Source organism: Euleptes europaea, chromosome 9, assembly GCF_029931775.1.
Source record: "Euleptes europaea isolate rEulEur1 chromosome 9, rEulEur1.hap1, whole genome shotgun sequence".
In the NCBI taxonomy this organism is placed as follows: Eukaryota; Metazoa; Chordata; class Lepidosauria; order Squamata; family Sphaerodactylidae; genus Euleptes; species Euleptes europaea.
Genome location: NC_079320.1, coordinates 39821847 through 39837475, shown reverse-complemented (window position 1 = coordinate 39837475; position 15629 = coordinate 39821847). Strand labels below are relative to the sequence as shown.

General features: G+C 44.0%; 1 protein-coding gene across 1 annotated transcript in view; it reads left to right on the top strand.

Moving 5' to 3' along the window:
• The window catches only part of MAML3 (mastermind like transcriptional coactivator 3), a 311770-nt gene that overhangs the window by 165316 nt on the left and 130825 nt on the right, over positions 1 to 15629 (top strand). The window lies entirely within an intron of this gene.

Sequence of the window (15629 nt, the reverse complement as noted above, 5' to 3'; positions counted from 1 at the left end):
TATCAACCATGTAAACCAACAAAGACCACCAGATTCAAGTGTGCCATGCACATCTGCATAGTGGAGCAGCAGTCCTGCGCTCTGAGACAAAAGCCCTGAACTTACCGGTAAGTAGGAGTTTAATTAAGGCATACATACAAATTTGGGATTTTTAAAAAAGACATCTCTTTAGGAAATAATGCCTGTTCACATCTATAGAGCTTGGCCCATTATACATGTTTAATTTGAATGCTCTGTGCCCGTGCAATGAAATAATTTCAGCTTCAACATTTTGATATGTTTCTCTGGCAGTTGAAACAATATTAGAGCCCTCCAGTGGGCAAACTCATTTTTCTAGTTTATGGAAATTCTGCTAGGGTAGTGTTTTTATTAACATTTCTTTTGCATTTCCCTTTGTCAGCAAAAAAAAAGATTTTTTTTGGGGGGGGGGTGGCTTTGTTTTACAGAAACATAAGGATATTAGACTTCACAACAGATACCAGAGGTGTATATCTTTCATGCCAGTGGAAATGGGCCAGAATGTGAAATAATCAAGTTAAATAAAAATGTACATTAGCAATGCTAACTCAGTTAGGGCTGTTGAAAATTTTTTTTGGTAAAAGTGGGATTCGGCAAAATTCGGCCCGTTTTGATTCGGGCCATGCCGAAGTCTGAACTCCCCCGCTTCGGATCCCTGAAATTTGGGCGAAACTGTCATAGTGATATGTCAGGTGTAGAGTCATTCACAGACTCTTCTCTTGTCAGCCAAATATATCATCACCTGTTCGCTAATATTTATTTATTTACTTTTCTCTCCAGTAGGAACCCAAAGTCCCCATTACAACACCCTCCCCTTCTTAATTTTTCCCCCTCACAGCAACCACTCTATGAGGTAGGTTGCGACCGGCCAAGGTTCCCTGGCAGAGTGGGGATTTGAACCTGGGTGTTCTCGATCTTAGTCTGACACTTTAACCACTACACCACAGTGGCAGAACGTCATTAGTGTGACTTCTGATATGCTAAAAGGTCACTTTAGGTCTGGCCAGTGTTGGGCAAATATATTTGAATGCCAGAGATCAATGTGAGCACAGCAGCTGGGGCCACTCATGGTTGGGTGAGGGAAATGGGAACACTGGAAATCCAGGGGGCCTGGCCCAGACTGTAAGCCTGTTACCAAAGTGTGGCTTATTTATGTCATTTCAGAAATAATGATTTTTTTCCCTTTTGGAGTAGTATTACGGGATGGTCAGAGAGTGAGTGTCATGTTACTAGTTTTACTGGTTCCTAGAGAAATGGCTCTTTGGCCCTAGTAGCATCAGGATGGTGCTGCTGCAGTTGTCTTGTTTGTGGCTTCCTAGAGGCACCTGGTTGGCCACTGTGTGAACAGACTGCTGGACTTGATGGGCCTTGGTCTGATCCAGCAGGGCCTTTCTTATGTTCTTATGTCACTATTCTGGCTTCATAACTATTGTGATTTCCTGCACTGTCCATCTGTTTTGTTAACCAAGGCATTTAATGGACTGTAAGTTGCTAGCATTTCATTAAACTGGGAGAGGAATTGGGGCTGCTTTATTATTATTTAATGTTTTTAATTATGTTTTGTAAGCCACTTTCAGCCATGGGTCGAGGCAGGATATAAATGTTTCATGGGCAACAGTTGTGACCCTGGCACTACAGCTGAAGTGGTTGTTGCACAGTGTTTTCTCTGTTCCAGTATAAAAGCACTGCTTCATAGGATGCATCTGTCTGCTTCATAAGAGTATGTAAAGGTGACAGCTGATGTAATATAAAGGGTAGTGTGTCGATCTGTGATCGGGGAAACTTCTATTTAGCCTAGCCTACCTCACAGGGTCATTGTGAGGATTAGGTGGCTGTGCAGGACACCTTGAGCGCATTAGAGGAAGGGAAGAATGAAAATCTAATAAATAAATAAAGGTAATCTTTGCTGAAAACTGCATCATCCCTCAAATATGTGTAGAATGAGCCTCATTTTATAACAGCTGAGGACTATAGTCTGACACCTGCAGAACGGAGGAGACCTAAATCAAAACAGCAGTTTCTGCCTGCAAATTTTTGTTATAGATTAAGGCTCATTGTCCGACTATATTACACTGAAGAGGTAGCCTTTCATTTTTATTTGTTTCATGAAATGGATGGATAGTTCATGTTACACCCATTTTATTATTGATATATTTGCGTTATAATGTCATTGCGTCATAATCAAAACTGTTCTCTCCCCCCCCCCCACTTGCTCTGCTGTACACATAGGAAGATTTTCTTAGGCCCCAATCTTTTGTTACTTGGTTTGGCAGTATACCAGCTGAGATGTTCCATATGCCTGTCTCTTCCGCTCCTCTGTTTGTGCCTTTTTCTGTGGTGTCGTTTGACCTCCTGATCCGTGTTCTTGAAGCCATCCCTCCTCAGTGCACACAGCTTCTGTTATACCCTCAGGAAAAAATGTCAAACATGAACCGTTTCCTCTTGGCATCCCATCCCTTTCAAAGGCTGTCGACTGTGATCCTCAACATGCTTTGTCAGCTGATTTGCTTCGCTGGGGCTTCCTCTCAAACACCTCTTGGACGGCCGAGCTGTTTGTGGCCTTTGTAGCAGAAAATAAGTTATTTGCACTCTGACTTGCACAGCAGTTTGGACATTAGCAACGGCTTGTTTGCCTTTCATTTGGATGCATAAACTTGATTCCCCTTCCACAGATACAACCTATTGCTAAAATAAATTAGCACTTTGGAATGATTTGGGTGCAGCCAGCAGAATTATCTCACAAGCGTAATACCGTTAAATCTCACAAATGAATCTCTGGTAGTATTCTAGGGTATAAATCTGCCTGAACAGCATAGCTGCTATTGTTCTGGGAACAGAGACTAGGGCCTGGTTCAAACAAATGAGAGATCAAGGTAGCAACGAGGTGACAGATTAGATTGTGCAGCTTGGGGCTGCAGTTTGAAAATCGTATTTTGGAATGGTCAGTTTTGTTAAAAATTCCATCCAAACAGAAAATCAGCACAGTAAACAGAGAGGGTCTACAGCCTTTCTACCTGCGTTGTTAGATTTCTATTTGGGTGAAGGTTGGAAAATTCCTGGAGATTTGGGGGTAGAGACTGGGGAAGGAGGAGTTTCAGGAGGGGAGGGACCTCAGCCAGGTATAATGCCACACAGTCCACACTCCAAAGCACCCATTATCTCCAGGAGAACTGATCTCTGTCGTCTGGAGATAAATTGTAATTCCCAGAGATCTTCAGGCCCACCTGGAGATTGGCAAGCCTAGGGTGAAGCCAGGCATTGCTGTGCCTAGGCTCGTCTTTGCCAGCTTAGGCACAATGAGGTCAGTAAAGAGGAATATGAGTAACGCCATGCTCCTCCTCACTGGCCAAACCACACTGGTGCCAGAAGCTCAAAGCCAGGTGCTGCGCAGCACAAGTCGCATGACACCAGCACAGGGGAAAGCCAGGCACCACTGTGCTTGTACTTTTCACCACTTGCCTGGGCAAGGTAGTGCCAGTGAAGGAGTGTACAGACACAAGTAACATAGGGAGCCAGGTACTGCTGTGCCCGTGCTCCTCCATGCTTGCCTGGGCGCAGTTGGGTCAGCAAGGAAGAATACAGATGCCACTAGTATAGGCAGAGCTGGGCACCACTGTGCCCGTGTTCCTCTTTGCTTGCTCAGGCATGCAGAAGCAGAGGTACTGTAGCTCCTGGCTTCTCCATATGCCAGTGGCCCCTTTTCCTCCCCACCAGCCCCACTGTGGGGGAGTTCAGGGCTTAGGGTGACAGCCCGCTGGGATTTTCTCCTGTAAAGTAAATGGCCACCCCTGTTCTCTTCTGGCTTTCCCTTTTCCCTTTTTCTCTGTCTCTTGCGTCTCCTCCCCTGTAATCTTCCTCGCCTGTCTTTTCTTCTGCTGGCCACAGGGCCTCCCCATGAATGTCTGCAGCATTTAGGGTTCTCAGCTGCTTGCTAATGGTGGGCAATCGCCTGCCGATTCCTGCTACCTGCTGACACTCAGCTGGTCAACGGGTGGAAGCAGGCGGGAAGAAGGGGGAGTGATCTACATCCCTTACGCAATGATGCCACTTCTAGCTTGATGCAGAAGCACTGGCATCGCACTGGGGGGAGGGACATCACACTGGGGGGAGGAAATCACACCAGAGGGACATCGCACAGGGGGGAGGGCATCACACTGGGGGGAGGGACCCTAGCATTCTCCCCAAAAATTCTTTGGAAACCATAGAGTTTGGGGTCAAGTGCTAGAGCATCCCCTAGTGTGATGCAGGCTCTTCCGCGTCGAGCTGGAAGTGATGTCATCACGCAAGAGATGCAGATCACCACCCCTGAACTTGCCTCCCTAAAGCTCCCACCAGTTGCCAGGAGGGACCTGGCAACCCTAACAGCATTCCACTGATAAGAGTGCTTCATGGCTTACCTTTCAGAGGCCACAACTTCACACACATACAAAAGCGAGGCCAGGTTACCCCCACATCTAGGATAGTACAGGCTTCTGGGCAGGAGGAAAGTCAGTGTTAGCATTTTGGAACTTATGGCTAGGGCTGTACGCCACCCCCCACCCCAGTATTTTTCAGGTTCAGGTTTAATAGACCTGGAAGTTTTCGAAAAAAATCCCCCAAAAAGCTGAATTGCCATCAAACAAAGTCACCAAATATTGTGCTGTTATTATGAAGCTTCGTAAATCTCTGCTAAAATGATGTTATCTGTACTTATTGTGCCTCTTTCTCCACTTAGAGGCTTACTGCACTATTAATTTACTCCAAATTATTAGCGTGGTCGAACTATGTGGCTTGGCTGCACAGTCAGATTCCCCTCCCCCCCCACACCTTGGCTAAATTCATCACTGTATTTACAATTGCCTGTCTGCACTTTCCACCAGGGAGCATCGCATAATTCATGATGTCATGGATGTGTGACAAGCTCCCCTTCCCCTTTTTAATTTTTTGCAAACTTCACCCCGGCAGCCTGCAGCCTAGGGACTGCATCTCCGCTCAGACCCCCTGCTGTCCCTATAAAAATGTCCACAAGCACATACAAATTAGGACAAGGAGCGTGAGAAGCCGGGCAGAACTTGTATAGAGTTGAGCGAGGGAGACTGCAAGACCAAGCAAGGAACTCTCTCCCGTTGCTGTCACCTTTGTTTGAAAACTGCAGTCCCACAGTCTTCACAGAACTCATTTAATTATAATAAACATTGCACAAAGTTGCTGGTGTGTCTTCAAAGCCCCTGTCCTGGAGGAATCCCTGCTCAGAGAGCTTGCATAACTGCTCTCCAAATTTCTCTGCAACTTTTTTTTTAGTTCACTTTAGGCACAGTTGGGTGCCTGAGGATTTATTTTTTAAAAAGCTACACTCAAAGGGACAAAAGACTGCTCAAAGCTGGAAATAATTCCCATTTTACCTTGGGGATATTGCACCGGGAGGAAAACGGGGGCGGGGGAGAGAAGAGAGAAGAAACTGAAACAATCATTCTACTGCGGCCAGAACAAAAGAAACAAGTACAGCCTCCTCCGTAACAACAGAAACAAAAGAGACTGGTTGGAGAATGGGTCGCTTCTTTGCAGGCTTTAAACACCATGCTTGACATCCTGATTCCTTTTTTAAAAAGAAGAGGAACGATCCAACATTACTCCAAGTGCTTTTTTTTTAAAGGCTTGGAAAATGGCCATCAGAGGGAAAGGGGAGGGGACATGGGCTACACAGTGGGTGTGGATGGCAGAGGGGCGGGGGAACTAAATAGCGTCTTAAAGCTATCTGCACCTCAGGGGAAGCCGTCTGGGAAACGGAGAAAGGAAAAGGATCACCTTATAAGCGTATCTGGAAACCACGTGAATTAAGCGACAGTGAAACGGTTCCACCACCAAAGGGAGGGGGGAAGGTGCGATCATGAATCAATAAAATGTCTCAACAAACATTACAGACTGAGTGTGTTAGCCCTTTTGGTCTTATATGTAAAGTGTCTTTAAAATTTATATATATATGTCCCAACTTTTTAAAGCCGTTTTTGTATTGTTCCTGCTGAGGTTTAATGCTATATAATTTGTACTGGTCTGATTGACTGAATTAATAAATTGGAATTGGAATTGGCTGAATTGCCATATCTGCTTTCCCAGATTTTCTAAAATTTTCAGGTTTATTAAACCCGAACCCAAAAAAATATGCGGCACAAAGCAGAAGGCTGGACTCGGAGCAAGTGTAGCCTTCAGTGCTGTGTCACTGGCAGCTGCAAAGTCAGAGCCAGCGGGGACACAGAACTGAAGTCTGGGCTTGCTCCGAGTCCAGCCTTCAGTTCTGTGTCTCCACTGGCTCCAAAGTCCACATGGACTTCAGAGACGGCAGCAGAACCAGCTAGCAGGTAGGAGAGGGAGGGAGGGGGTTAAAAATGGTGGCAGGGCCAAAGCCTCCCTGAATTCAGCATTATTTGGGGATCCACCTTTCAGCTATCTTAATTGATGCCATTTTTTTGGTATTACACCCCCTCCCCCAAAAAATACCAAAAAGGTATTTTCAGATTTTTTTTCGGTTCAGCTGTATCTGATGCAAGCTGGCTTGATGGTAGCAAGTTAGCTCAGGTTTATTATCAGTTGCTGAACCCATTGCAAGGGGATATGAGGTATGATCAATAAGTAAAAGGGCTTTCCGCATTAAATATGTGGGGGCCTGTGTAGCTCTCCTGCCCACCAGGGTTTCTTACTCTACAGCTGAAAGGATTAAATGGATAAGGGAATTTGCCTTTGATCGGGGCTAAAGCATATAGACAAGTCTTCATTTTTCAAGGAACAAACCTTCTCTTGGAATAAAGCAATCAATGAGCTTTGACACTGGGCTTTTCCTACAGAACTGTAGGAAGAAGGCTCATGGTACAATCTGAGTTTAGTATTGGTTATGGGATTCCTCTTAAGACCTACAGCCTCGATGTGTGGGTAACTTTCCCTGTACAAACTGCTCTAGGTAGTGGAGGCAAAGATGATGAATTACTCATTCTGTTCCCTTCTCTGTGTTGTCTCTGTTTGGTAGGTGACTGGGGGCACTTTCACTGCCTTTGGTGGATAGGATGTTCCTGTATTACAGGTCTAGTTCCTTTACATGTCAGATCTGTTAGCTGTCTAGGTACAATTCAAAGATCTCCTGCTACACCTAGGCAGTATGACTCTGCATTCCTTAAACTTGTGTCTGTCCTTTAACTCCGCACCCTTTAACATTGCAATTAGTTCTTTTTTCAGGTTGTTACAACTAATGGTTTACAGGCCCTCTTGTTGGTCCACTCTGTATGGGCTGTGTCTATTTGCAAATGATTTGGTCTTACTGAATTGTTCTGCTAGACCACTGGCCTTTGACTGATGCACTGAAATCCATAGTGGGTATCAGATCTTTAATACAGATCTATAAGATACCCCACACTGGCTCTAAGATTTGCCTCATGAAGTTGGTACTCTAATCAGTTTGGCTGATCCTTTTGTCCATCAAAAAAAGTCCTTCCTTCCTTCCTTCCTTCCTTCCTTCCTTCCTTCCTTCCTTCCTTCCTTCCTTCCTTCCTTCCTTCCTTCCTTCCTTCCTTCCTTCCTTTGCGAAGAAGAGTTGAGCACAGTGCTGATTGGCTGGCCCTTGTGTCAGTCACAAAACCATTCTCCTTGCTTCTCAGAGTGGTTTTTGAAATGTAAAAAATACTTATGAAAAAACTAAAATAATGCTCGAACTGTACGAAAACAGTGGATGTTACCTTACTGATGCATTGTGTGTGTGTGTGTGTGTGTGTGTGTGTGTGTGTGAGAGAGAGAGAGAGAGAGAGAGAGAGAGAGAGAGAGAGAGAGAGAGAGAGAGAGAGAGAGAGAGAGAGAGAGAGAGAGAGAATAGGAGATCTTGGTTTGATCCAGATTGTATGTATGTCAACTAAGGAGTGAAGGCAAGAGTGGGGGAGCAGAAGTTGTGTTTGAGCAGAAAAACCTACATCTGCTGCTATTTTCAGGTACATCTATATGCAGCCAAAGAATCTCATCTTTGACATCAGCTACCTGAAGCAGATATAATACCTTGTCATTTGTGTGTATTTGCCCATAGATTACACCTAGAATCCCCGACATTTGTTCAGGCAGTGTGTACTCATGGCAAAATAAACACTTACCAAACTGTATAAATGTTAGTGTATATGGTTTTTATCCCCTTACATGGAAATAATTTCTGTATAGAGAGGGGGGAAAACAAGGCAGAATGAATTTGCTCTAAGACTGCTTCCACACCCCAAGGTAAAAAGCTCTCCCACATCGTTGTTAATATGGCTGTTTGAGATGAAAAAATAAGATTCTTAGTTTTATATTAGATCCACTAATTAAAACTGGTCCTCTGAAAAGAAATCAGAAATGTTAGGAAAGTGAAGCTGCTGACAAGGCAGTTATTTTAACGAAAAATTTTTTATGGCTCAAGAAACTGTTATGTAATTCAGATTTCTATGTCATTCTAGTTAGGTGTGTAATTCCATTTTCTTTTCATGCAGTTTCCCATAATGTATCTAACAGCATTATCTAAACACCAATGTTTGCTTGTTTGTGACACACAGAAAACAAACACCTGTTTCCCTCTTCCCGTGCTATTTAGAATCTAAGTAGCCCAACCATAATTTATGACCTTGATCATTAAAACAAAACTTTCCCTCCTTGTTTAGCCCTGTAAGAAAATAAGAATCATTTCCAGAACAGCAGACTCGGTGGCCATAATTACAGTCTAAACCAGAAGGCCCTGCTGAGTTCCCCCCTCCCCCGACACACACCTCCCTTGCACAGTTATTCAGGCAAAACATCCATCAGTAAAGACATGATCCTAAGACCACTTAGCAGAAGGGAGTCTTAAGCCCTTGGAATTGCCGCCTGGCTACGTAGAATCACTGGGTTTGGCTCCACATGGCTGACCATCTCTAAGGCTATAAGACAGAAAGAAAGCCCTCGATAAGCACACATCTCTTGCCTTTTGCACAGACTGATCTTATTATAATGACTGGCTCTTACAGCAGTGGACAAAAAAATCACTCCTGTTTGTCTTGTTGAATGTGCTCTCTCCCTCACTAAAGAAAGAGGAGACAAATTCTGCTAAGTAGCCATGATGTTGTGTATCTTCCAGTTGGTGCTTGTGACAGTTGTGTAGAACATACACCTCTGTCATGGGAGCATTGGCTGCACTTTTTGTGAGTAGGTTTTGAATTTTAGCAGGTATGTTTGGAGGTGCCACAAAAGCCCAGGAAACCCAGTGTGCTAGTGATGGAAATGCAAAGGCTGCAACAAAAATAAACAAAGCTCTTGCATGCTGCAAGATAACAACACGAAGACCTCCATGCCTCTGAAAATGTTTCCCCTGAAGAACTAAATGTCAATATAATTCTCATCCTGAACCTTAACCCTTGGGATGGACAGAAGCATTCCAAGGCAGACCGCATAATTTTTGCTACTGTAAGATGGAAGGATACAAATGAATTCCTGCTAATGAGTCCAGCATGGTCAATGGAAGCTCCCTCTGTGTGAATGTGTATTTCCACAACATCTCTCAAGACAACAGGTAAAACAGCTTTGTGCTTTTATGGGGTTTCCATAAAAGAGCAGCAGAGCCCTCACTTTGCTTTGTATCTTGTTTCCACACTAAGAATCTAACAGAGAAAAATTCCTTTACAAATAAAATAAAAACTCCTCTGTGCATCTGTTTAGCATTGTTAAAAGGCACAACCCTACTATGGGACAAAGGAGTTGATGAGCCATTGGTATAAATACACACAACCGGATATGTAGCTACTTTCTGGGAATGTGGTGCAGGAAAAGGGCTTATTTAGGCTAGCTACTACTGAATACTACCCCCCCTGCCACACACACAGAGAGATAACCCCTGTTCTGGGCATTAAAGGTATACAAACCTCTGGCAGATGTAATCTCTAACGCTTCCATCTTTTGTTCTCTGTCTCAAAAATCAAGCATGGTAGTTTTTATTTGGGAAGTAGACAAGTTGGGTGGGATGTTTTAGTCCCTGCTGTAATTTAGAGATATCTATGCTGTAGAGTGCTGAGTGCCTTCTGATGATCTTGGATTGATTCATTGTAAGAAGACTTCTTGAAGCCTCGAATGTGTAGGTCTTGTAGAGGGGTTGTGTGTGTGTGTGCATGTACACGTGTGGGAAATGCACTTTATTAACATTTTGTGCATTCTGCTGTTAATCCTGATTGAATTCTGGACCTGCATCATGTGTCACTGGATATTTCAGGGTCATTACACTGTCGTTTGCAACTGAATTTCCTTGTCCACACAAGAGAATCCAGTTACAAATGATTGCTATAGTGCAGTGATAGTACAGTATTCTGATTTGTGAATGCAGGACAATGCTTGGTTTTATTATTTATGTATTTATTTATTTGACAAATTTTTATGCTGCCTCTTCAGGGGACCTTCCCAAGGTGACCTACAAAATAAAACATAAGAAAAAAAATTAAATAAATTAAAATCCCGCAATAAAACTTAGCCACAGCATAAAAACAAAGAAGAAGAGGAAGAATAGAGTTGGTTTTTATATGCCGACTTTTTCTACCACTTAAGGGAGACTCAAACCAGCTTACAATCACCTTCCCTTCCCCTCCCCACAACAGACACCCTGTGAGGTCGGTGGGGCTGAGAGAGTGTGACTTGCCCAAGGTCACCCAGCTGGCTTCGTGGGTAGGAGTGGGGAAACAAATCCAGTTCACCAGATTAGCCTCCACCACTCATGTGGAGGAGAGGGGAATCAAACCTGGTTTTCCAGATCATAGTCCACCTCTCCAAACCACCGCTCTTAACCACTACACCACGCTGGCTTAGACCACTGAATGGCTTAAAATAAGTTTTCAGACTAAAAATGTACTACAGTGGTGTTAAAAGACCCCTTAATTAAAAGCTCGGGTGAAGGGAAATGTTTTCACCTGGCACCTAGAAGAGAGCAGCATGTTGCTCCAGGCAAGCCTCAGTGAAGGGCATTCCATAAGTAAGGTGCCACTACTGAAAAGACCCTGTCTCTGGCCACCACCCGCTTTACCTTTGAAGGCGGGAAAACCAAGAGCAGGCCTTGTGAAGCATATCTTAACTGGCAGACTGGACACACTTACAAAAACTAATTACTTTGCTTCCACATTTCTCAGTGTGCAAGGCAACCCTCTCTGAAATTCTCAGTGCACAGTCAATTTCTGGGGAGGTGAGGGTTCCTCTTTCTCATTTGTCGTGCGCAAAGATTACTCTTCCAGTGACATTTTCACAGCCTTCAAAGCTCCAAAATTTCTTATCTGGAATACATCCAAGATGAATTACTTACATTCCATGTTACTGAATGTAAAAGGCCTTGTAGAATTGCCAACTCTGCGTTGGGAAATTCCTGGAGATGTGGGGATGGAGCCTGGGGAGGGTGGGGTTTGGGGAGGAAGGACCCCTCAGCAAGTTCAATACCATAGAGTCCATCCTCCAGCAGCCATTTTCCCCAGGAGAACTGATCTCTGTAGTCTGGAGAGCAGTTGTAATTATGGAAGATCCACAGGTCTGATCTAGAAGTTGACAGCCCATGCCTACTGGTTATATTCCATGTGCTATAATTAATGACCAACACAGTTCCCCTACCCAAGTCTAGAACATTTTATGAACTTGTTAAAAAGGTTGATTTAAAGAAATAACTGTTCAGAGGCGGCATCCAGCATAGGAGTGCTCACCAACTCATTTTATCCACAGAATGCCCAGTGTAGAAAGATCCTGCAAAAGTACAAATCTTCCTTCCAACTAGTGGGCTGGCATGGTGTAGTGACTAGCATTTTAGACTAGGACCTGGGATAGACTTGGCAATTCTGGGCTGGGAAATTCCTGGAGATTTGGGGGCAGAGCCTGAAAAGGGTGACGTTTGGGGGTGGGGAGGGACCTCAGCAGGGTATGCTGCCCTAGAGCCATCTTCCAAAGTGTCAATTTTCTCCAGGGAATCTGATCTCTGTTTTCTGGAGATCAACTGTAATTCTGAAAGATATTCAGGTGCCACCTGGAGGTTGGCAACCCTAAACTGGGATGACTGGGTTTGAATCCCCGCTCTGCCATGGAAGTTTGCTGGGTGAATTATATAAGTGAGGATGAGAGAGAGAGAGAGAGAAGCATTTCTGGCTCTTTCACTTCCTCCTAGGAAGAAATCATTCTCTTCCTGCTGTCACTGGGTTATGAGAACTGGGCAAACACTTCTGTGGACCTTACTGAAAACTATCTGGAATATGCAGAGTGAAAAACATACACTTAGAAATGTGCAAACAAATAGCAAAATACGTCTAGTTCTAGCTATGTCTTTGGGCTCGATGACTCCTGAATCGCTGAGATCAAGCAGCATCTGGTAATTGACTTATACAAAGTATACATGGAAGAGTTCTCATTTGGCTCTCAGGCTGTATTTACACACCAAACCTGTCCTTCATGGCGTGTATGTGTGTGAGAGAGAATGGCGCAGTTGGACAGGACGTGTGTGCTTGTTAACAGTAGAACAAATGGACCATCACACTGTTCAATTTGCCTTTGGCTGTTCCAGTTGCCCCTCACATTGGGAACAGGAAAAGCAGCTACAGAACTGAGTACATTCAATAAATTGAATGTTATCCCATTATTTATTTTGCATGAATGAAATGAGAGTGTGGTTATTGTTTGAAAGAAAATCCAAAATACCATATCAAATGTGATTGTGTTCACACACAAGTGGCTCCCAAAATCTATTTTTGGGCTTTGGGGCTCTTCCTCTCATCAGCTAGGGCAAAGTTCCCTTCCTGTGACCCTTTCACACTCTGAAAAGAAGGATTGCATTGTCGAAGGCTTTCATGGTCAGAGTTCATCGGTTCTTGTAGGCTATCTGGGCTGTGTGACTGTGGTCTTGGTATTTTCTTTCCTGATGTTTCGCCAGCAGCTGTGGCAGGCATCTTCAGAGGAGTAACACTGAAGGACAGTGTCTCTCAGTGTCAAGTGTGTAGGAAGAGTAATATATAGTCGGAAGGGGATTGGGCTTGAGCTAAATCATTGTCCTGCAAAGTATTAAAGGTAATGTGCATCATTGTCCTGTAAGTATCAAGATAATGTTCTAATGAGGGTGTGGTATGTTAATGTGGAACCATTGTATCCTGAAGTGATCTGTTAACATGTGGAATCCAAAGCTAATCCGCATGGCTATTGTGGACTGTACACTACATGTGTGAAACAGAACTCCCATGGAGGAAAGAGCCCAGGGATTATCCAAACTATGTCATGCCAAGGCAGTTTTTTAGAAGTTCATTGTCTGCAAATTTTCCACCATATTCATAAATCCTTTACTTAGAAATAACTCTCATTATTATAAATACAATTTACTGCCAAGAGGAATTGTGGCAAGGATCATAGGTTTAAACAATTGTTTAGTTCATTAACAGTGCAGTCCTTACACCCTTCCAGATCCACAGACTTCAGTGAATTCAGTAAAGGTGTAAGGCTGCATAGGAGAGCACTGTATTATTTTTTTTGGCATTGTTTGTATTTTGGTGACAGAGTGATATGTTAAATTGTCTGCAAAACTAGAGCTCATAAATTAAAATTGAATGCACAGTCCCGGTGACAACAATTGCACATAAATTTAAATAACTCAGTTTTATAACCAAATAGACAAGGCACACACGGGTGGAAAAGGTGGATAGGGAGATGGAAAGAATAGAGGAGGCAAATCAGCTTGATGATTCTGAAATCAAATGGTGAGTTGTTAACGGGCTGATCAGGCCCAGAGGGTCCTTTCCCAGGTACGGCAGTCACAGGGTAACTGGCATCTGGAGTAGTTTTTCTGGCAGGTGGAAGCAAGCAGCTGGCCTGGCTAATGCCGGGCCCGAGTTCATCCTCCCTTGCCATGGTATTAGGGAGGGCCTGTGGCTTCTGCTGAACATGTGTTGCAGCAGAAGTTTCCAAGTTCAATCCCTGGTTTTTCCAGCATCTCGGGTGCTACGAAATAGCCTTTTCTGCCTGATCTCCTGGAGAGCTGCTGGCAGCCAGAATACTGAACTAGAGAGCCAAATGGTCTAAAGGCAGCATTTCTCAAACTGAGGTCCAAGGATTCCTGGGTGTCAGTCAGGAACTCCAAGAGAGGCACACATTCCTTTGTACCTGTTTGGCTGAACTGAAAAGGAGGACCTCTCAGCTTTCTAGGGGCGGGGGCTGGGACACTGCTTCAGGGAAGGGGACAGAATCAGATTCCTCCTCTTGCAAAGGATGGGGGCTTGTGGTGCTGACATTGCCTGCTGTCTCCTAACTTCTAAATCTCCTCAGAGCAGTAGCCAGAAAACACACTGATTAGTTGCCAGAACCCAACAGCTCACGAACTCTAATTGGCAAAGCAGGACCAAGGAGGCACAGTTGGATGGACACCTGCTGGAACAAGTACAGTCCTATAAGTGTTTGGGCATGGTACGCAATTCTTCCGGTAAACAGACTGCACACCTCACATTGATCACATTGAAGCTGCCTTCTACTGAATCAGACCCTTGGTCCATCAAAGTCAGTATTGTCCACTCAGACCAGCAGCGGGTTTCCAGGGTCTCCAGCAGAGGTCTTTCATATCACCTACTTGCCTAGTCCCTTTCAACTGGAGATGCCGGGGATTGAACCTGGGACCTTCTGCATGCCAAGCAGATGCTCTACCACTGAGCCACAGTCTTCTCCAATGTACAAGCAAATGCTAAACAATCAGTTTAAGTGATTACTTAGTTCTGTTATGTCAAAGGTGGACATTTTGTTTGTGCTGCAGTTCATGTGTACTAGGCCAAAGTGGTGCCGCAACTACAATCTGGCTTGATGGATGCAATCCAGGATAGTACCTTGATTCCTCAAAGCTTTCTGGGAGTCCTTAAATGTGTAACAGGGCAGTCGGGAGCCCTGAGGTGGGATTATGTTCATTAACGGCTATTGTAAGGATTGCAGCCATAAACTTCTGGTTGACTGTGTGCTGTAGAGATCTATCCTGTAATTTTGTCTCTTTAGCATTGCAAGATGCATTTCTGAGCAAATGGAAGAAATTGGTTCTTGTAGGTTATCCGGGCTGGAAGAAAGTTTGTTGGATTCCCTACCCTTGTTTTACAGTTTGGAGAAGGGCCAGGTGTTAGTCAAGCAAATGTGATGTAGATTATCAGAATATATATTCTGTGCATGTAGACCTTGTTACCTTTAAATATGGATCTAAACTTTAGGTACTTAAAAAACGTGCAATAAAAGCTAGTTGGAAACCTTAAATATACCAAAATATAGAAGAGCTTTTACATTAGCATGTAGCATTTAGTCATCAGCAATCCTTGAGGGTTATTACATGAACATCCCATCAAATGAACTACTTTGTCCCTGTGGTACAGGAGTGATAGAGACTGTCCAACCATGTCCTGATGTTTAGAGATGATGCTACTGCTCATCTTTTGATACCAGGCTCTTTGGCAGGACAGCCAGTAGCTCTTTCTTTTGCTGGTAAGAATGTACCTATCACTGAAAAAACGACTGTCTTTTTCAGTATACCCATTGACAAGCTGTGGTTTGCAGCTAGTTAAAAAACCAGAAGCTGTGGTTAGAAGTGGTTTAGTAAACCATGGATTGGGCTAATCATAGTTTGGCATAATGTCTGA